Source organism: Coturnix japonica, chromosome 2 (assembly GCF_001577835.2).
Source record: "Coturnix japonica isolate 7356 chromosome 2, Coturnix japonica 2.1, whole genome shotgun sequence".
Classification (NCBI taxonomy): domain Eukaryota; kingdom Metazoa; phylum Chordata; class Aves; order Galliformes; family Phasianidae; genus Coturnix; species Coturnix japonica.
In genome coordinates this window covers 19585965-19609208 of record NC_029517.1, presented here as the reverse complement: position 1 = coordinate 19609208, position 23244 = coordinate 19585965, and the positions used below count along the sequence as shown (strand labels likewise).

Here is a 23244-nt window from a genome sequence, read left to right as displayed (position 1 = left end):
GTTCTGCTCCAAGAAGTTACCAGTTGTGAAGTCACAACAGAACCTGACACGGTTAAGTTCTGCTCAACACCTCATGGTGCTGCATGGGCTCAGAACTCCATGAGTGGGATATCTTAAAAGGTACGAAAACTTATTTCTTCAAATTTGTGCATGTGGTCTCCTTGCAAAAAAGTTTGTGATTGGTAGTGTTGATGCGTTTTCTTCACTTGAAGAGATGCCCTAGTAAAAAAAAAAAAAAAAAAAAAAAGAAGCCTACAAGTTTCATGGCAGACAGAATTGTAATGTAGAAGGGACGTAGACATCTTTCAGAAAATGCTTAATAAGAAGTATGTATGCATCCGTATTTTTTGTGTGTTCATTTGGCTTTTTGCGTAAGAGAGGTACTATTTATTTTGTTAGAAGGAAGAAAATGTCAAACCTTTGAGCTCTTGGCCTTTCGACAGGTGAGCTCACCAGTGTATAGAAGAGGTCAGCAAGCTGAACTTGGTAAGGACATTAATAATTTAGAATGCTTTGAGTCAGCATAATTCACTTCATCAGTTAGGTCATGTCACACTCCTGTGGCTTTTAAGTCCTGAAACATCATGGGCACTTGCTAGCACTTCTCTTACTGAAGGCTGGAGGACCATGAGAGTAATTTCAGTTCAAAGCAAGCTCAGGTACTCTAAAATGAAAACAGAACTCATTTTAAAATGCTTTTTGCTGAACAAAGAAGGAATGCAAGTAGATAAGTAGGATATGATATTAAAGTAGGATATGATATTAATAAATAAAAATACTTGAATTACCTCTATGAGCCAGTGGAGTAAATTGGTCACAGCTTTATTTATATGGTTTTGCTATGGAGATTTTCTGTGGTGGGATCTTTGCTATGACAAGGGTTTCCAAGGCTTTCTGATAACATGAAATACCAACTGCTAGCAAAGAATTTAGAAGGAGCAAATGACTCCACAAGAAATGCATTAGTTTATCTCTACAAAAGTGAAATTCTAATGATACCATTTGCAAGAACAGAGCAGCTAGTGCTACTTGACAGTGACTATTTATTATTATAGCTATTATTTTTCAAGGTAATTTTCATGTATTTCATGAACGAGCTAAATGAAGAACAAATGCAGCTTTTAAATACACGTTCATATCTTCAGCATCTGTCCTATGGAACTGTAGCTAGTAGGGCTCCTTATTGTGCATACGTGTTGATTTACTAGTCTGTTTTCCACAAGCCACTCATTTAAGGTTCCTTGAGGAACCCCACTGGTGCTCTTGGGTAATCGCTTCTTTGAGGTTTGGAAGTTGTGTCTGCCTCTTTGCTATACTGGGCAAAGGTCTGGCTGCAGTGAAATATTGTAGAGGGTGAGAGGCCAGAGAACTCAGCTTTCTGTCTTCCTGCAGAGTCCTGCAGTAACCCCATGGATGGTCTTGGATGTATTGCAAGGTTGGCTGTCAGCTCTCCTTTCCAGAAGCAACCCTGATGACACTCTATCCCAAATTTGTGAAGTGCAATTGCCCAAAAGCCTATGTAGCAATTATTTTAGCAGCACAAGTAGAGTCTCATCTCTCAAGGCACCTCAGTTCAGACCTGCAACAATCTTGTTCCGGACTTCCTTGAGCATTCCTCCTTAGCAGTGCAAATTTTGGTGATAATTTGATGATTTAGAAAAGAAGATCAAATACGTTTTCCCCTGTGCCTTATGCCTAAGGATGTGTTTTCAGTAGTGATATGATAGTACCCACTGAGACACAATTTCTCCTTCAAAACTTACTATTTTACAACTGTAAATGTGCCTGTACACTGTAGGTGCTTACTGGAATGCCATCAATTAAATAGTAACAGAAAAATACTGAGAACGTGGCATGTTACTCAGACATTTTAAGTATTAAGTTTTCACATGTTGCCTCACCTCTCCTATTTAGAAATCATGACTTCTGTTCCAGGAAAGGTGATATTCATGGGCTGTTAGACTTGTTTGTTATTTAAAGTAATCAGTGAATGTGGTTACACATTATTTCTTCACTCGTTCAGATGGCTTGGACAAAAAGAGGTTTTTCATTTCTCAGTAGTTTGTATTAAAGCATCTGTCAGTGTTGCACTAAGGTAAAAGAATAATATGAATATAAAGGTAAACCCTCAAATTGCATACACACATTGTTAGGACTGGCTTTCAAAATTCCCCAATATGCAATGTGCTGTGCATTGATGAGGCAGGCTCAGTAAGTTACCTTTCCCTTAATAACTGTGCCAGTGTTTTCCCTGATATTTTGGGAATAGAATTTGCCCTGGTCACATTTATATAAGAACTGAGGTTACCTGTTTTTAGCTTTTATGGGTTCTATACTCAGTGATTATGACTGAATGCATAGCAGTTGCCCTTTGATATTCTCTTAGTAGGACTGAAAGGGGGAAGAAAAGCTTGTTTACGTGCTGTGCAATTTTTTCCTGAGTTCAGAATGTCACATTATTACAATGGAAAGCCGACGCCAAAGAGTACATTCCCTACAAAGCAGGAGTTAACATCAGATCCTAAAGTAAGGCAGATTGTTTCAGGCAAACTCAGTAAACATTTATATTGTGCCAGTTCTGAGGTCAGGAATCATTTTTAATATCTGACAGTGGCTAAATTAGACAGTTTTCCATTATTGTCTAGAAAAGTAGAAAGCATAATTGCTACCTGAGTCTGGCGAAATGGATTGCATTGTGATATTTAACACATACAGAATGAACAAGCTAAAAATGATAAAAAGTAGACTGAAACTTTCTTCTTTCCCTCCCTTGTTGTTGTCTAGGAGAACTCGGTAATTGATAATAAGAATTTATTGTAGAGGATTGGATACCACGCTCTGTATAAAGTTTCTCTGTAAAATCTGTATATTTCAGTCAGAGTTCACTACAATAGTATTGACTGAAATTAATCTGATTCCCTATAGGTAGTAAATTAAAGGGGTTGGACCTTATCAGTGGCTGGATACGAATTTTAGGACTTAGATATGCCAAAAGAAAACATAATTCTGGAATACTGTGACTACAGCAGCCTCCTCCAAGAGGGCACGTCATTGTCTTGTGGGCTCAGAAAACAGGTTTTGAGTGATGGCTAGGTAATTTGGCTTGTGCTTTGTTGGTAGGGAGTTTCCTCCTCACCCAACGTGCCAGACTTGTCAGATGTAAACATGACAATAGATAAGAGACAGCTGCCCCATAGGCTAGCTCTAGCCTACAAAGAATTGGCTGGACACACCTCTGAAATCCAGTAACTGGGCATAAAAATAGTAGATTCAAGATTAGTTTTGAAACTTTTCCTGCTCTACGGGTGATCAATTAATGGATGTCTTTGAGCCTGAAAGCAATTATTACATGCATATTCATGCTCATTCAGACTCTCTAAATGTGTGTGATCAGTAATTTTGTTTTTAACAACCTCTGAAAAGATGTGGTGAAAGGAAAACCCCAGAAAACCATCCTACTCAAATCATCATCCTTGATATCTTCCCTACTGAGGTCTTTGACAACATTTTCCCAGAGAAAGGGTAGATATAGTGACAGCGGATACCTACAAGCACTGCTCCAAAAGTAATGTCACTTACTTTGTTATACTGGCCCACAATGTCAGAGGTGGATATTAGTGGTATGGCAGTAGAAATTGAGCCTTCCAACCAATATTCCGTTCCTATAGAACGAAGACTGTGGTCCTGTGAATGTTAAGAGTGACAAAACGTGGAAAAAACACCTTGCACAATCTGTCATTTTTGCAGACACTCACTTGAAAATGTGTGTTATCACCTAAAGCCAGGAGCTGGGCTCCCAACCAGTACCATAGCTCAGGGTTGCCTTAGAACTGTGTTTTTTCTGGTCAAAGTCATACGTCAGTTCAGGAGTTTTATATAGTGGTGACTTCAGGTAGAGAATACATTAACATTTTGTGAAGTTTGTTGAAAATATAATTTTTCAGTTATATTAAAAAAGCCCCCCAAAAGGAATATATATATATTTAAAACTAGATGTTTTTCTTTCAAGTTGTAGGAAGAAACTGGAACTAATTTTCTTTAAGGTTTCAGAAGTATTATCTTTTTCTTCCCAGTAGATTGGATTTCATCACTTTCAATTTGCTCCCATTTCTTTTTGGCATCAAGAAGATGATAGAAACATAATACTTAGGAAAATTATTATGCAACTGTGGACAACTTGATATACAAAATAACAAATCCTTCAAAATCAGAGAAGATCCAAAACCAATCTAAATTTTGATCTTTTTTGCTAAGTGTAGCTCTCTAGAGGAATGGAATTACATGTAAACTGTAATTCCAGTTCCACTTTTGTTTCACTGCTTGATTTGCAGCTGAAATTGTCTGGAAAAGTTTAGATATGGTTGGGGTAATCGTACAGAACTGCATAGTCTTATTTGGACTGCAAATTGAAGCTTTTAAACATTTTTCCGTGGTAGCTCCAAGTCTTGTGGTCAGTAACCGTGTAAAATATTGGAAGCCAGTGATGTCAAATGTTTCACTTAGAGTTCTGATGGCATTTCAGAACAATAGTACCTTTGCAATTTAGACACAAAGGACAGACAATGTTAATGAACATGGCTGAAACAAAAATTGGTATGCATTTACTGTATAGTAAAATATCCCAAACTATGTTGCATAAGAAAAATTGATACAATCCCCTCATCCAATGAAAACAGTCTTTTGCTATAGGAGTTACAGAGGAACAATTCAGAGAACAGGTACTCATCCCACACTATTTTGACTCCTTATACAATCAGCGGACTAATCCCAGCAGTTTTCACTCTCTCTATTCAAACTGCAGGAAGTATGAATATAAATAGTTGACAAAATTTCTCAGGAATTAATGGAGAGTAAGTAGAAAACTGTTCAAAATATCCTGGAATTACTTATGATTTTAGACCTATCTGTTTTCATGCTTACAAAGCACTGATTGCATAAACTGCTTACAGTCATTCCCCTGGTGGTCTATGCACTCTACTTCATTTTCTCATTTTGATACATGTAGGATATCAAGTGATATAGTGCATTTTTACATTTCAGTACTTAAATTCACAGTCTAGATTATTCTCTTTTTTTTTCAGAACAGCCCCTCTGAAAGTTGAAAATTCATTAAGAGTTCTTTTATGCAATTTATGTGGCTAGAATTCATGACAATACATCAGAATGGGAATGGTGTATATCTCAACAATCTCCTTGTTTTTTAAATTCAAGAGTTGCATTGTTATCATTGTATTTTGGAAAGTTCCTGAGAATGTAGTTTTGTTACCTGTGAGATGCATTGAAAGAAATATCTCAAAAAACCTCACAGTATTTTAAAGGAAATTTTAGTCCTAGTGGGGTCAATCAAGGGATGTAGCAGTCTCACTAGATTTGCTTCAGTTTCCATTTGACTCAATGAGCATCTCATTGGCTTTAAGAAGGAATTAGAGTTGTATAACTTATGAAGCAATTGTATTTGGTGTGCATTAGGAATAGGAATATCTTGAGACTATTCCCTTTTCAGAGAAATCAAGGCTCTGTACCTTGGCTTCAGATTGCATATTGAGAGAGAGAGAGAGAGAGAGAGAGAGTTTTTTCATTATTTAATTCAGGTAGTCTATGTATATTGTAGTGAATGGAGAGAGAAAAATATGTTCCTCAACAGAAGGCTGATAAAATCAATACTCTTACTCTTTACTTCAGAATGCAGTAAGCTGAAGTATTTGAGAGCAGGAATTAAACTCGCATGGCGCTTGCAAATTACTGATATTTTAATCTTTTCTCTTTATATATCAGACCTTGAAGACAAATTCTGAAAAAAAATAGCTTGTGGTGCTGAAACAAGTAACTTCAGCTTCTACTTAGTAAAAGAACAAATCAAAAATGTATGTACAAGCTGGCTTTGCAAAATGTTTCTCTCCATGGTAAAAAGACACATACTGAAATATCTGCAGAAATAATAGCACCTTTTCTTTTCACCTCTGTTTCACAAAGCCTATGTGTGAACTTTTTTTCTGCCTTGCCTCTAACACAGTCTTCTAATTTAGCCAGCCTTTCATTTACAGATGTGCTCTGAGTATGAAGTTCAGCCTATTTCCAAGCTCCTTGAGGGCTCCTTGAGGACAATCAAATCCATCTTTAAATGAAAATGATGAGCATAAGTCCAAAGTCCTACATACTTCTTCTTCTAATGTCATCAACTTCTGTTTTGCCTGCCTGCTCCCTGTCTGTGAAAGAGCCATACATCATTCAGCAATCTCAGAGTTTAAGCTCTGAATCTTATTGCTCTCTACTTTACAGTGTATGTATACATGTATGTGTGTATGTATTTATCCCAGTGGTTCACTGAGGTTAGAGGGGTGTCACTGTATTGAGTTCACATGGCAATGTTTTTGTAGTGAAGGGGCTGCAGGAACCAGAGGATGCCCCATGTCTGATAAAACCCAGAGTTTCCAGCAGCTGGGAGAGAGGAGTGAGAAACAGAGAGAAGCAGCCCTACAGGCACCAATGTCCATGTAGAAGGCAGACACAAGATACTCCAGGTGCAGAGCAGAAGTTCCCTGCAGCCCAGGAGAGGCCCATGGAGGAGCAGACTGTCCCCCTGCAGCCCATGGGCACCACACGGAGCAGATCTCCATGTGCAGCCATGGAGGAGCCCACAGAACAGCAGTGGATGAGGCCTCAAGGAGCTGCAGCCCATAAAGAGCCCATGCAGGAACAGACCCAGGCCACAGCTGCAGATTGTGGGGAGCTGCCTGCTGAGAGCAGGAGGGCTGGGGGAGCTGCCCCATGTGGGGCCAGTGCTGGAGCAGTGCCTGAATTGAGCCCGTGGTATGGAGCTGTGTCGGAGCAGTGCTTGGAGAGCTGCAGCCTGTGGGAAGCTCATGGAGATCAGCTCAGGAAGGATGGTGTTGTGTGGAAGAGACCCCTTGCAGAGCATAGGGAAAAAACAAGTGTTGTGGGCTGCCCCAAACCCTCATTCCTTGTTCCCATGTGCTACTGGGTAGAGGGAGTAGGTAGGTGGGGATGGATGGTTTTTGTTTGCTTTTAGTTTCTCGCTATGTAAGTCTGTTACTGGTTTGTAGCAAATCACATTAAGCTCCCCTTTGCTATTTTGTCCATGACAGTAATTGGTGAGGATCTCCCTGGCTTGCCTCAACCCAAGGGCTTTTTACATTGTGCTTTCTCCCCCCTTGACCTTTTGAGGAGCCAGAGTGAGAGCAATGTGGGCGAGCTGAGCTGCCTACTGCTGTGAAACTGCCGCAGTCTTCCTATGGAACATCACTGCTTTCTGTGTTCACTAGCACAGAAAGGCCTTACTACCTGTATTGAAATGTTCCTGTTATTTAAAGGACATTTGTTGCCTTAATAAATACATCTGTCACAAGCACCTAAGCATTTGACCTGTTGTTATAGATGTGTAATGCAGCATGGAGAGAACATAGGAGACCACAGCTTTTTCCCTGAGTTATCTATGGACATAGGGTTCAGATAGAGCTGTATTGTTGTGTATCTTTTTATATCTCAGCTCGATCCAGCTCTACTAAACAATCCAGAAGTCACAACTCTTGCAGTGGATTGTGACTTATGAACTTATTCTTTTTACAGTAAGACTTTGAAAAGTCTTTAGTGTTATAGTCAACTACAAGCAAATGAGCTCACATGGAGATTACACTGTCAGTGGGAGAGAAAATGGGGACAGCTCTAAAGGTCTGTGTGTGTTTTGGAAATTGTAATTTGACTATAATATTATACAGCCCTTAAAAAGCATTAAAAGTGAATAGTCTGAGGGCAGTCAGTTCCATACTCAGAACAGTTCAGTGTCTTCAAAATTATAGTGTTAGGCGTGTTTATCCAAACGAGTGATCTGATGGAATAACTGGATGAAAATTCCTTAAGTGCTTTATAATGGCTGTGGCTTGCAGAGTAAATCATACACATTTTAAAGTTATAAATAAATTGAGCTCATGTTGTTGAAGAAAATACTGCCACTGTAGTTTTGGGAGATGTGTGTCCCCATTATCATGCTTAAATCTAAGCATCAATAATAACCTAGAGTATATTTCTGTTTTCCCAATGTGATTCTGAGCATTTTGAAACTGCTGCAGCTGATAAATAATTTAAATCCTTATTTATTTATATTAATTATTTATTTTTATAAAAGATATAAAGAAATAATGAAGGTTTTTAGTATTTCATCCTCAACATATTGAAGATTGGTACTTAACAGCCCTGAAATTTTTTTGTGGATCCAAAGCAGGAATAAGTGTCATTTTAGAACACACAGCTCCACAGATGAGGTACATCTGCTCACTGTAAGGTGTCAGGCTAATTAAGACAGTCTCAAAAGTCATGATATGCAACAGAAGGTGGGATGGAGCAGCTGTAGGAATGGGCTTGAAATCCTATTGGGTACCAAATCACACAAGTGTGGGTTGGTTGTATAGGGTTAGATATAGATTCATTTCTAAAATTTTCCAAGCCTGTCTTCAGAAAACAGGGGCCTTGCCTTTGTTTGGAAATTTTGTTTGGATAAGTTTTGTTTTAGAAATAAAGCCCTGATTTCCAGACTCCACTGCTGTGAACTATGACTGCTCAGGCATAACATGTAGGGTAGGCTAGGAATGGGAACCAGAAACAGACGTCACATCGACCGTTGTCTTTCTGGAGATCAGCTCTGTGCCACAGGTAAGGGCAGGAAGTGTATTCTTTTGTTTTACTGATGTGGCTCTGTTCAAAGAGGATAATATGAACCTTTAGCCAAAGAAGGATCAAATCTGTCTTATCTTATAGAAGTCCTCCATTAAACCATGGAACTACTCATTAAAACTGAGTCAGCATCCTCCTTCTACGCTTCTGTTTTCCCTGTAGTATTGTCAGCAGTGGCTATGAAGCCCAGTCTGGGAAAATCTACTGAATGAAGTTTAGGGATTTACTTTATAGGGATGATAACTTAAGGATCCTTCTTTGGCTCTGATATCACAGAATCATAGAATAGCAGAGACCATATGGGAGCTTTTATCCAAAACCCATTCTCAGGCAGGGTCTCTTAGAACAGAGGCTCTTCAGGCATTGTCTGTGACATGAGCAGAGGTTTATTAAAGGTAATAGCAGTTCTGTGTTCATGTACAAATAATGCTAAATTTTGAAATAAAAAAAACATAATTTATCTAAGGACTCATTCAAGGCTTTTGAGGATTACATTTTTAGCCTTAGATATGTACTCAGGCACTGTGCAGGTGTAGCTTCACTTCTGTTGGATTGCTCCGGTATGTAATATTTCAGATCCGATATATTGTATATAGAAAAAGTTAATGTCTGTGGATCTCAGTGATATTGTGTTGGCTGATATTCTGAAAGCTATTCAACTCTGTAGGGAGTGGGTTCTGCTGGCCTCAGTTCATAAGACACCGTGACCTCCTTATGTTGGGAAGGATTTACTCTGTTGAACTCTGTATACAGGTATTCTGCTATGGAAGCCTACAGTGATGAGAACCAAAACAACTGAGGAAGATGCTCTTTTGGAATATTACTAAATTAAATGCCTGCCAGGATAAAGTGGAAATGTAACTTCTGGTGGATGTTACCCTGAAGCACAGTGCAGGACTTAGTGTATACTTTTCTTTGACCCTGGGAAAAGTCCATCTACGTTCACTTATTTTTTCTCACTGTACAGATTCCTATAATATTGGCTCTTTGAATGCTAGCTCACTCAGCACTTCTTTAAAGATGTCTTGATTTGGTGTTTGTTCTGTCTTCTATCAGTACAAGTTTGAAACTTAGAAAAGACTAGGTAACACGAGTAGCAAATATAGTGATTACTAAAAGTGGAAAGCTGAAGTTCCCTGCACCTTGTAATCTGGCCATTTCCAAAGCAATTAGATAAGAAGCCCTGTAATGAAATGACAGACTTTTGAATCCAGTGTTATTTTTGTTAGCTGTGGTTTCACCCTGTGGCATTGGTGGCAGTTATTACACATGCTCATTTCCTGCGCACGTACTAACTGGAATGCCATCAATAGGAGAAGCAGGTTAGTGAAATAATTGTTAATTTTCCACTATGAATGAGTGCTCTATCCTACTTGGTAGATTTTTTTTTTTTTCCCTGAGAGTTCAATAAATATTTATGTCAGCTCTGCTGTCAAGTAACACTCTCAGTAACAGACAGTTGCTAAATTAAGATACTTTCCTTGGCAGTAATGGAAAGCTAATAACGCAGTTGCCATATGCAAGACTTTTAGAAGATTTGCTGTATAATTATCATGAGATGCTGAACTGCAGCTTCGAGAATAATAAAACATAGGGACAGGCTGTGTTGCCACCAGTGAATTGAGATAGCACTGAGGCAACTTGAAGAAGAGCTTTGCTTTCTCAGTAATGCAGTTTCACGGGGGCAGCTGTAAATAAACTTCAAGTAAGAGGGGGAGAGGCTGGAGATAGTGCTGCAGACGATCTGCTCACGGGAGTGTTTCTCTAGCAGTGCCCAGTAGAGCTGGGCTGTTGGGAGTCCTGCTTACCCATTAGAAGGCTCCAACAGAGACAGATTCGTGCTAGTAGGCAGAAAGTGCTATGCATTCAGACAAATCTGTTTTTTCCCTCCCTCAGTGTCTTTCAGACTTTGTTGCCCTCATTAAAATGGACAGATAGAGAAGTAGTGCTCCTTATTGTGGTTACAGTTCAGGAAAGAGATCTTGAAATTATCACTGATGGTTCTCAGCAAACATCGTCTCTATGTGTTGCAGTAACTAAAATAGCTAACAAAATATTGGATATCAGCGGAAAGGGTATTGAGAATAAGATAGGTATCCACATTTTACTATGGTGTAAAATGGTAGTGAATCTCCTTCTGTGATGTGTGCAATTCTAGCCTCTGCATCTCGGTACGGATGACAGACACGGTAGAATTAAAAAGGCCGTATACAAAGGTAAACAAAATGATTGAGGATATAGGGCTCATCCAGAGACTGAAAGGGCTGAGACTTCCTGCTGCTGGGAGCACTGAGAGATCCTGGCATATACCTGTCTACGTTTGCCTTGTGCAGAGAAGTGGCTGAGGTATCCTTCTAGGACAAGTTATCTCAAACTTTTCCTGAATTCTTGGAATGGAACTCAGCAGTGGAAAAACATTGTAACAGGGTAACTACACATGACTGTAGAACGTAATAATGGCAGCAAGGTGCAATGATGTGAATGGTGTATTGTTTGATGTGGGGTACAGCCCATACAAAAAAAAGCTAGCCCTGTAAAACACATACTGAAATGCCCCCCCAAAAATAGACTTTAAGTTTTTTACAAATGGGGTAATCAAAAGATAACTCAGAGGGTGTTCTATGCTCTATGCAGAGTAACCAGTCATGGAAGAGGACCTTGAAAATTCTGAACTAAATGCATAGATATTACCCATAAGAGCTTTGTTAATTTAACAGATAGGAATTAAGATGTCCTGAGAAAGTAAAAGTTACACAGCTAAAACGTTAGCGATATATGTATTCACGTATATATCCACATGTGCACTTATTAGCAGTCACACGGACATATGTATGTACATACATTTGCATACACATCACTAAGAAATATCATATGATTTGCTGTGTTTCCAGAGCTGGGGGAGTGATTTGCATACTCTGCTAGAGGTAGTTCCATTGGTTACTATGAAAAATCAATGCTTATGGGATAAATGTGAAAGACCACTTTCCCATTACTGCCACACACACATTTGGAGAAAGAGATAATTTTTAATATCCTGCCAAACATTGATTTTTAAATATTACATGCTGTGGATAAAAAGAAGTGCTTACTCATTGCATCTGTTTTGCTATGGGTGTTTGGCTCTTGAGTCTTTCAAACTCTTACTGCTCAAAGTAAAGAAAAAAACCCTATCCAGTTATTTACTCTGCCAGGGTAATCCTCAGAATGTCATTATATTTATGACAAGGAGTGAAATACTGTCTTAGTTGATTTGAAATGAAAAATGTTTCAGTTTGAGAGAACATACAACATACAAACTTGCTCAAGAGATTTTTTTTTTGTACCTAAGTGCCTTGGGCTTAACAAGTAGGATAGATCCTATTAATCCCTTTGACCATTGGGGATATAGTGGCTTCTAAAGTGAACGTAATTGAACAAGTAGTGCATTAGTACTGTTGCATGCTACAGTGAAACTGTATAGTGTTTAATATAGTACACTGAATCCTGCTGAAATCCACGTATTACACATCATATTTTTGTTGTGGTGCTGCAGAAACAGCACAGGTATAAGGTAGAAATAACTACAGGGCCTTAGGATCCAAAATCTGCTTTGGTCTTTGAAAGGGTTGTTCATGATAAGTAATGCTTCCACAACAATCTGTGTGTGGTTACTCTACTAGGTGTAACACATTCCTACCAGCTGTGAAAAACTGGCATCAGCTGGTGTGACTCCCTTGCAGCTGGACAAAGATAATGCAGACATCTGGCATGACTTCATCACAGCATCTTGCTGCCTTGAGCTACTTGAGGCCATCCCTAGGGTTGGCAGAGCCTGCTGGATTGCAGGGCAATGCAAATGAGGCCCCAGGAAAACCTGCCTCACTCCACACGTCTTCCCAGAACTGTCCAGCTGTAGGGTGTGATGTGTCAGCAGTTATCTTTCATAGTCTTCAGGTCTGCAGTTTCTGCTGTATTTCTACAGAAACTGGAGCCTCAGTATCTCCCAGCAGCAGATATGATCAGTGCTGTTTTGCCTACCTGCTGAGTTCAGTGGGAGTCTTGTTGTTCTACATGGGCTCAGTGATTCACCTTGTCCAGATGTGAGACAGCTGCATCTCATACAGGTTGGGAACAGGGCTTCAGCGTTTCCCCAGATGGAAAATAACATGGTGGCATGGTATATTCCAATCTCCTCTTTTCTGTGTCTTAGAAAAAGCAAAAACAGCTTAATCTCTTGCAAGGTTCTCTCTAAACACTACTGCAGGTACAGGTAACGGGAAGGATTATATTCCAGAAAAGATCCTCTTTTACTACAAGGTCTCAGAGGCTGTATATGAAATTACTTGTGCTGTTGTGAAATAGATAAAAACAAATTGTTTCATTTTCAGTATTTATTAAAGATGCGCTATAGATTTGAAAGTATGTTAAGAGATTCTTGCTGTATAGGCAATAGTTACATAGTTACATAGCAATTCCCCATTCACAGAATTTTCTACTCTCCTTGTTACATTTATTTGCTTTCAATTCTTTGCTAAGGTGCCTGTGAAGATGATGTCTCAGCCCAGACTGAGAATTCTTAATCTGAAGGGTGGGGAAATTTCATAATGTTCCAGGTTGCATTCTGTTTACTAACTCACTGATTTCTCAGGAGGACAGGTGGGAAAAGGAGGAAGAGCAATTAAGTGATGGAGTTCGTTATGCAGATCTGAATTTCTTCTTTCATTAAAAGAAAAGCATTTAGCAAAATGTCTCATTAATGAATACTTAAAAAGCAGCCTGACATTCTAAACATTTCTATTTCACAGCACTAAGGGAGTCCAAGGACTTTGGTTAAGCTTTTCATATCCAGAATGACATTCCTCCCACATGTCCTCCTACCAGTACCCTAAATTTACAGACAACTTCAAATACCTTTAAATATGAATGTCGAAGGACCTTTTTACAGACTACATCCTCTGCAAATTGCAGGCAAATTTGTCAGATTTTTGTCTTCTGCCAGCAATGGATAAAATACATATACCTGTCACTCAGAAAGTTCAAAAACTGCAATTCCCAGGCTTTTATTCACAATATGCACATTCAGGAATAACGAGCTGCATGTATACATCCAGTGACTACCCCAGAGAACTATTAGCCAGAAAACAAAAGCAAATTGATCTGGCTTTTATCTGACTTTCAGAATTTGTTCCATCAAACACATTCTAGCTAAGATTAAAGAAAAAGCACACTTGCAAAACCACATGTTCTTTTAGACATAGAGCAGCTTTCCTCCTGAATTTTTGTATTTTAATCAGCTTTGTACAGTATGTTCAATCTTCCATGAAGGCAATTCCAAGAGACAACAGCTTTATCATACCTTATTTCTGCTGACTTGAAAAAGCTATCACTTCCAAGTAGTGGCAGAGGAGAACTGAAAAACTAGAACTTCATCATCATCATCATCATCATAGTATCATAGTCTCATGCAGGTTGGGAGGGACCTTAGAGATCATTGAGTCCAACCCCAGGGATTTGAGCCTCCTGTGTAGCAGAGCGGCACTTCTACCACTTGCGCCACAGGGGGGATTCGAACCCAGGCCTCCGGTGTTGCAATGTGGCATTCCTACCACTGTGCCACTGGGGCACACTAACTTATTTACTTAAGATGTCCCACCTTTGATGTGACCTTCCAATAATTTCAAAAGCAGCATTAGGAGCTATAACTGGGATAATATGTCTAGGCAAATTCACACTGGAGAAAATATTATTTATGAAACTACTTGTTTCTTCTAGCTAACGGCTATGCACTACTGCTGTTTAAATCCCTTGCTTGGGTTTCCAAAACACAGAGCTAAGTGTTTCTCAGTTTTTCTCAGTTACAAAGGTGTGAATCCATGATTTTAGAAGATTATTCCAAACGCATCATTATGTAATAAGTTTTCTTACTGAGTCTCTATATCCTGTGTGTTTTTATGCCTATGTCTGTAAAAGCTGAAATCCAGGCACACAGAAGAGGGCTGCTAGGTGCTGGGCGCTCCTTTTTTCCAGGATGTAAGCAAATCTGCCCAGTCTGGCCCCATGTGTCTTCTTTCTTTCTCCTGACCTGGTGTGCCAGACATCATAGCTCAACAGAGCACTATCTTATGCTGGGGAGAAACTTTTACTATGATGGCCAAATGGCATCTGACAATATAGTAGTTTGCTTAAGAAGAAATAATTATCTGCCTAATTTTATTCTGCCATTGAACACTTGTGATGGTGTATCATCGTAAAAGGTGTGACACTACATGAAAGCGCATGCAACAGCAGAGTTCAGTTTGTTCCACAATTTGTAGCGCAAGTTCCAGTTAGTCTTTAGTATCTTTGCTTATACAGTTGATCACAGGCGGTTCCTGGAAGCCCTTACCATCTCCAAACAAGTATTAGAATGGAAAAGTATTAGCATTAGAATTAGTATTAGAAAATGTGAAAGAAACCTTCTGAATCTCTGATTTGGCCTCTGAAATGGCCAGTGTTCCAGAATCATGTCCAAATGCCTCCAGTGATAGAATCCACCATATCTGTGGGCAACCTGTGCCAGTGTTTGATCACCTGAACACTAAATAAATTTTTCCTGATATTCAGAGGGAATGTCCCGTGTTTCAGTTTGTTTCCATTACGTCTTGTCCTGCGTCACTGAAAAGAGGCTGGCTCCATTCTTTTTGCATGCTCCCTTCAGGTATTTGTAGACATTGATGAGATCAGCTTCTTCAGCCCCAAGCTGAACAGTGTTTGATTCTTTTCATTGCTCTTAAAGGTACTGTTAATTTTGAAAGCTCCCCTGTTTGTATCATTTTCTGCTGGACTGCCTTGTCAGCTATCTTTATGAGTACAAATCTAAACTTACAAGTAACTTTTGCTAGGTGACGTCTGTGTGTCAGACTGAACAGACCAGTTCTAGAAAAAATTTTGTTTTCAAGTAGAACATGCTACTCTTATAGGTCCACTGTTTTGTCAGTGCTGTTGGAACTTCTTATTCGAGACCTTCTTTTTCTGTCATAAGCCACACATAACTCTTCCAATATAGTGACTCATATTCCTCAAGGTCTATCAAAATCCTGGCAAACGCTAGCTTGGAAACAGCTCATGTCTGCCCCTCAGTTCATTTTAAGGTTTTGCCATCTTGCTTTCCCTTGTAAACAGCATATTTCTTTTACTACACTGTCTATAGGATCTTTCATTAATGTCAACTCTGTAGAGACACATTCTTAAGAATGCTTAAGACACAAGGAGGATTTAAATCACCTGTTCAGATTAATTCAAGTAAGCTCTAGTATACCCTATTGAATTGAGTATGTTCTTGGTGTAACAGATTGGCCATTTCTTTCTGGTTAGTGGCTAGTCTGTAGAGCTATATAGATCTCTGGCCTTAGGGAATCCATATTTTTATAACAGATTTCTAGATATACTCTTGACAGATACAAAGTATTAAAACAATTTTTATGTGATCGGGTTTACTCATATGTACTCTAAAAATATATAAGTAATTTAGTAATATTATCTGTTCCAGATCATACTACAGACTGTTTCTCAGACTACTGTTGTAATGATGAAAAGAGAAATCCTGTCTCATTAACTCAGATACCTATGGGCACGGGCAATGATGTCAAATAGTTATTTCTATGTATTACAACAATACTTGTATTTATCAGCACCATTCTATAGGGAACAACAAAATTTTGACTTTATGATACAATTAATAGATGCCTAAAGAAGGTCACCAATTAAAGAAATCAATATTGTTTTGGGAGAACATTTAAGAGAGAATCCTGCATAATGGAGAGTCTGATTTCAGTTCTCAAGTAACTGGATTTTTTGCTGCAGAAACTGAGCATTATAGCTATGGTCAGGATCAAGCTTAGAAACTTTTCATGAGGCCAAGTGTACTGGTGTATTATCCCTATAATTTTGTAATGCTAGTATTATTGCCCATGCATATATGTATGTATATATACGTGTATATATATGTACATATAAAATCAATTCCTTTTAAAGTCAGTGGGAAATTTATGCCAGAAAGTGGGTGGCTGTTCAGGGAACTATTAGAATTTACCTTGACAATAAATACTATTTGAAGAATCAAGGCTTGTGACTGCAAAGTTAGTATTCAAGTATCTGTTATGAAAAGCTTTAAAAAAAACCTATAAATGACTGTTAGGAGTGTTAGCATATTAGCCTATTATTTCCAATACAGCAGAAATAGCTTGTATTTTTGAGGTATAATAGGAGCAATTATAAAGGCAGTATACTATTTTGAAGGAAAATTCCTAACTAAAAGTAAAACTTTAAAGTAGTTTAACTCTTATTTTGTCTTGTGTCATTTGTTAAATAATTTATCAATTATTTCTAATTGAATTTTTTAATCAGAATTGTCTTTAAATTCTTGGTGGAGTTTTTTTTTTTTTTTCTATTTTTTATTTTTATTTATTTATTTATTTTCCCTGCATGTCTAAAGGAAATGAGTTTCAATTTCAGAGATCTTAAATAGTCTTTGACAGGAGGCAGCTATGTACTGAAGGGATATTTAGGCATCAAATTCCAGTAAGATGGCCTTTAGCATTAAGAAAAAAGATATGAGCCCTGGGATATTTTTTGGACACTGTTTTTTAAAATAAAGATGGTAGCACTGATTGTGAAAGCAACTGTGGTCAGACAGCCATAAAGGAAAACTCCCAGATTTACTTTCAGTGTTCATGAAACTGTGGAATTGGTTCAGAGATGTCCAGAAAAAAACCTGTATGAAAAGAAACTAACAACAAAACCAAACAGAACTTGAAATTAAATGTATGTTTAAAAAGAAATAACTGGGCAACTACAAATCACAAGACCTTCAGACCTTTGCCTCTGAGACATCAGTCGCCCATTGGACCATCTACTCTTTTCACTGCAGAGAAAGTTTAAAGCCTGAATAACATCTGCATTGGCTTACAAAGTACAGCTGGCAATCAGATCATCACAGAATTACCTTGTACCTTACATTGTTTTAAATCCAGCTCCTCTAAAGTCTGCCCTCAATAACACATTAATGTTCAGTTCTTTTCTATTCTATTCTCCTTTTTTTTTTTTTTTTTCCTCATACAAGCTGCAAATAAGCATTAATGAAAGATCATTTGGCTTCTTCTCTGGGTTTTTACCTCAAGGCTTGCTCTGTAGAGAAATCGCATTTACATATTTTCTCTCTCTTTTGTGTTTCCAAATCTGCTACAAACGTCGACTGAAGAACAATTTTTAAGTGAAATTTCCCACTGCTTCATGACTTTGGCATTGTGTTTGTGAAGAAAAAAAAAATCACAGCCATGCCATAATTGCCTAATTACACTACTTTATGACTTGCCATCTAACAGTATAAAAGATGGTAGGTGAGAAGGTAAGATAGAAATAAGAGGCACTACATGGCAGGTTCTACTTTTGTCTGTCTCTTCTCAGGAAGTTCTTCCAAGAACTGTAGTATCTCTGTAACAGTATTGCTTGAGAAGATAGATGTTGGTTTTATTTCGTTATATTCTCAATTAATGGCTAAGAGTTCATTTTTCTACCATGAGAATACAGAAGAATCTTGTGGATTTCTTTTTGTAATGATCCTAAGAAGAAACTGTAAAGTGTCTTGGCCTGGTTTCCTAGTTTAATCAACCATTATCTGCTGAAACACATTTCAGGGGGAGCTCGCAGGCAGACAGAAAACCAGTAGCTTAAGTGTGATGTTGTATCGGGCCTTATTGATTTCACAAGGTTCTGGGCAGTTATCATGTTCTTAAGAGACTGACTTTAGGCTGTCACTGTAAGTGTATGTGTCACTGCCTTTTAAGATCTGAGCTGGCTGAAGCGGTGCATGCCAGGGTCACTCAAGCAGCCTGCAAGAACCAGAGGCATGTGGCAGACAGTTGTATATAGCTTTTTACACTGTATGTCAAGCTTCTTTTTAAAAAGCTTAAGTACTGCATAGTACCTGGGGTGCAACTTGGAAAAGAGAAAATACCTAAAGTGAAGAATATCAGTGAGAGAAAGGAAAATAAAAATGAAATGGAAATATTGAAAACGCTGCTAAAACAATGTTGCAGTCACAGAAAAGGGTAAAATAAGGATTTGGTATCTAGATGCGGGTAAATGGACTCTTTGAGAAGGAGAGTTTAGAAAAGTTAACATTTCTTCAGCTGTTATTAGACCAGGAGCTACAAAAGTCTTAGTTTAAGCTAGGATGACTTTATGAGAATGAGGAATCCTGTGTTCTCAAGAAAAGCAAAACAATTGAAACACAAAGTTTGCAAATTGAACTGTGAATATGTTTCTGACTGAAATTAACTTAGCAAGTCAGATGTGAAATCTTGCTACATAGGCAGATTTTATTATCAGAGATTTGATTTTGATTGGAATTGAAGGTTTAAAATGATTGATCAGACCTTGCAGGAATCACTCAAGAGAAAATGAAAATACTGCAAACCACTTAAAAAATGTTAGAGACATCTACATTAGACCTTGTCTAAGGGAACATGTAGCCAGGAAGAGGAAAGATATGAGGAAGCGAAACATATCAGAGAAAAGTGATAGTGCAAATGCAAAAAAGAAAATCAGTTATAACAGAGGCTTGAAATAGGAAACACACAGGACTCCAGACATGTCCACCACTAGAAAACATTACTACACTGTAGTAGCATTTTGTATGAGCATGCGATCAGAAGTAGCAAAATTAAACTAGAAAAAACTGCAGGCATATTGATACTGATGTGTTTATCAGACTGGCAGTGGGAACGTGAATGAAGAATTTTGTGTAGAAGTGTAGAAAGTGAAAAAAAAAATAAAATGATGTGAGAAAATGTACTTCTTTACTGGAGATATGTGAAACTGTTGTGAATTATTAACTGGGAGTTAATGCTCCAATAAATATTATATCTGAAAATATTGTAGAATATTGGAATGAGAAATATAAGTACATTGAAAAAGATCCACTGCCTCTTAGCATTTATGGAGAATACCTGCATTATGTTAAGGTAAACATAAATTAGCACCAAAACCTGCATTAAAAAGTGGAACTATTTATTTATTCTGAATAATGAGCCAATGATATGTCTTAACCATGGCAATTTCTTGGCTTGCTTGAGAGAGTACCTAAACATCAGACAGGCATGAACAAATGGAAAGGAAATGTTAAATAAACCAGAATGTCAGGGGATGCAGGGATACAACTATATACGCTAGCAAAGAATATCTTTTTCACTTTCCTCTGAGACTGCATATCCTATTTAAAACACAACAGTGTGTGTGTTAAATTTGTATCTGATGAATACAGAATCCCAAGTGTTTATTTAATGATGTTCAATGGATTTTCATGTGACTCTAGGTTTGAACATGTATTATAAATTCCTAGACCTCCTGAGCTGAGAGTCTAGTAGAAAACACTAACATCGCTAATAAGGTTGCAGGTTAAGTAATCTGAAATAAGTCCAACACTCATAACATAGAAAGATCAGAGAAACTTTTCACTGTGTTCAAAAATGAAACAGAAAATAGAGTTTAGGAGAATAAAGTAAGAGAGATTAGGGTATCTCACACATGCAAGATGCATCTCAGACATATTAAGGGTACAGTGGCTCGTAGATGCAGTTCATATTCATAAGAGCATTGCATGAGTCTTGAAGGCTGCAGCTGTCAGAAAGATGCTCCTTGTCCCTATTATCTGAGCTCCTGTCTTTTGAGAAATTGGTTTTAGGACAAGAGGGAACAACTACAATTTATTCCTTTGGAAAGAGGAAAGTGCAGGTGGAAAAAGCCAAACCACCTGGAGGTAAATTGGAAATGAAGGGCTTGGTTGAACCACAAATGGTAAGACTTGAAGCTGCAAGTGAACAGAAATTGAGTTGTTTTTGCGCAGCAATCCAAAGTCCTAAAACTCCTGAAAATCCTTCTTAATACTTGTAATGTGAATGAAGGTTTTATAAGGATTATATAGGAATGTAAACTGAAACACTACACAGTTTTCTGTTTAAGGGAGAAGGAAGTGTGCAAATATCACCTCTTTGAAACCTCAGCAGTGAGATGCTGCCTGAACCCATGGGTCATGAGATTTCCACAGGCAACTGCAGCCTGGGATTGCCAAGTAAACTGGATGGCTGTTATGTCAGAAAGACCCTTTCTAAATAGCATCTGTCTGAATGTGATCACTTTTCTGAGACACACCACACAGAACACCTAGGTTTCAAAATACTGTCTCTATTCTTCAGTGAGGCATAACTTTTGCTGGCTTCAAAGGAAATTTCTGTTAACACTGAAGTGACTCTGGGAATGCATATCTGTATTTATACCTACTACTTTCTATCCACACAAAAGTATGCTAATAAAAGTGTAAACACAATCTGAGGAAGAAATCCTCCCCATAGATCCATTTTGCTTTGTGGCATTACTTTAACAAGATATTTTCTGGAACCCTTTGAAACTCAAAAATCTCCATGGAAGGGTTGCTTGCAGAAGTTGCTGAAGGATTGTTGACCAGCACATGCTTAGCCACTAAGCAAATAATTTGGGGATTTACAGTTATCCTTTTCTGTACAGCAAAAAACATGTTTCAACGTTCTTTTTTGTTTCCACAGTCCAACTAGAAATACGTGTGTAGTGTTTGCATGCACATTTATATGGGCATAGATTTGTTGTGTCTCTCTGTGGACCAGTGCTAGCTCATGGCTGAAGATGAGAGGAGAGGGTCTCAAGTGGAAAACTGCAGCACTGATTATAGAGAATTTCAATTAAATAGGAGAAAATATTTTTAGCATATTTTATTTAACTTCTAAGCCACAGCTGTTACAAAATACTTAAAATATGCTGTCAGTCTGATTGTTAATGGATGTGCGTGACTGTGGCACTTTGAGGGTTATTTGAGATTATGGATCTGTCTGCCCTGAAACTGCTGTGCCTGAAGCACTGGACTTACCACTTTTAATGATTAGTTTTCAGTTTATTGCCACTCAACAATTCCCCTGATACACTTAGCATCCTTTTTAGGCATATAGAATTAATCAAATATTAAGGCCTCAAGATACTTTTAAATGGCATCCATTACTGCAATCTTAAATCTTCAATTTTATAAAGACGATATAATCCACAGTAAATAGTGCTCATGATAAATGCTTAAAAATGATATATCTACTTAAAATAGTCTGTTTAATGTTATATTTCTTTAAATGTTTCTAGTTCAAGCTGTATTTTCACCTTTAAATACTGAGAAAAACTATGAATCCCTTAGTATCTCTATGATTGGGCTGATTTTTTACATGTGAAATTGGGAAACAAGAAGTTAGGAGCTTAGATGACAGCCCTGCAGACAATCTAGCACTGATGCTTAAAGAGCCATTCAGAGTGTGAAGCTGAAGAGCAAACTTTGGTGTGTGGAATACCTTGCCTTTAAGAAGTTGCAAAGTATTTCTTGTGGCTACACATTATTGGGAAGAGATTTACTCATAAGGGCAGATTTTATTTACAAATTATACCAAGCTTCAAGTTTGCTTGTTCACACAGGACCCTAGAGAGGTCTCTTCTCTTTTGATGTGTCTTCTATTTTGACAGTGTTGGCACATCTGACTTGCTAATGGACCTCTTCATGCAACATTTCCCTGTTTTGGCCATTTATTTGGAGTCTAAAATGAAGCAAATTTGTTGACTTAATCTTATGCTTGAATGTTCTTCCTTCTTAAAGTCTACCTGGAAAGAGCTGCGTTACCATGAATATCATTCTTTCCCCCCACCCCCCACCCATACACATAGGTAAGAACTAGAGAAACTGATTGTTTAGGACTGTTTAGGTGGAGATACCAGCTCAAGAAAAGGTTAATTTTTTTACTTAAGTCCAACCCTACTTTAGAATTTGACCTTAAATCCTTACATGAAATTGCATCGTTAAGTACAGAACAAGCAAGTACTTTTCTGTTCTTCTAAACAGATTCCTAATCTGGAATCAACAACTTTCAGTTTACAAAGAATTTAGAGAAACACTTTTCACAAATTTTAAAGAAAGACAATATAATTTAACTAGAAATGTCAGTAAGCATGGAAGATAGAATGCCAGACACAATTACTAAGAAATGTTAGAATTATTTACATGAAAGTTACATAAAAGTTGGGAGACTTTTCAGTTTGTATTTTATCCAACACAAATTAAAGTGAATGAGGTATGTAGTGTATATACTATACATACTATATACTGCAGTATAGTTTTTTTGTGAAGTAAATGCTGACAGATTCTTAACTGAAGTATCACAGCCTTAATGTGACTGTGGTGTTACTATGTGCTAGCATGTGGCTGGGTACATCTATAAGCAAGTCAGGAGAAAGAAAGTCTCTCATTTTTCTCAGTTCTAATTACCTTTGTTCCAGTGGATTAGAAAATAGAAAATGTAGAACTCAAGCTGAAGATGGATCAGAGCTCAATCGCCTGCCAAGTTAAGTCTGACAAATGGCAACTGTGTGTAATTAATACTGTCATCCTTCTGGACCAAAGGGTGGCTGCAGTAACTATAGATTGTAATTGTCATCGTTGTCACATAAAATGTGCTATTATTAGGTTCAGGCTGAATT

General features: G+C 37.9%; 1 long non-coding RNA gene across 1 annotated transcript in view; it reads left to right on the top strand.

Moving 5' to 3' along the window:
• Window positions 1-28: 28 nt before the first annotated feature.
• LOC107308997 overlaps window positions 29-23244 on the top strand; it is a 46480-nt gene continuing 23264 nt past the window's right edge. The window contains exon 1 of the long non-coding RNA XR_001553038.2: window positions 29-120. This is a non-coding gene — a long non-coding RNA (uncharacterized LOC107308997). The remainder of the gene's footprint in view (window positions 121-23244) is intronic.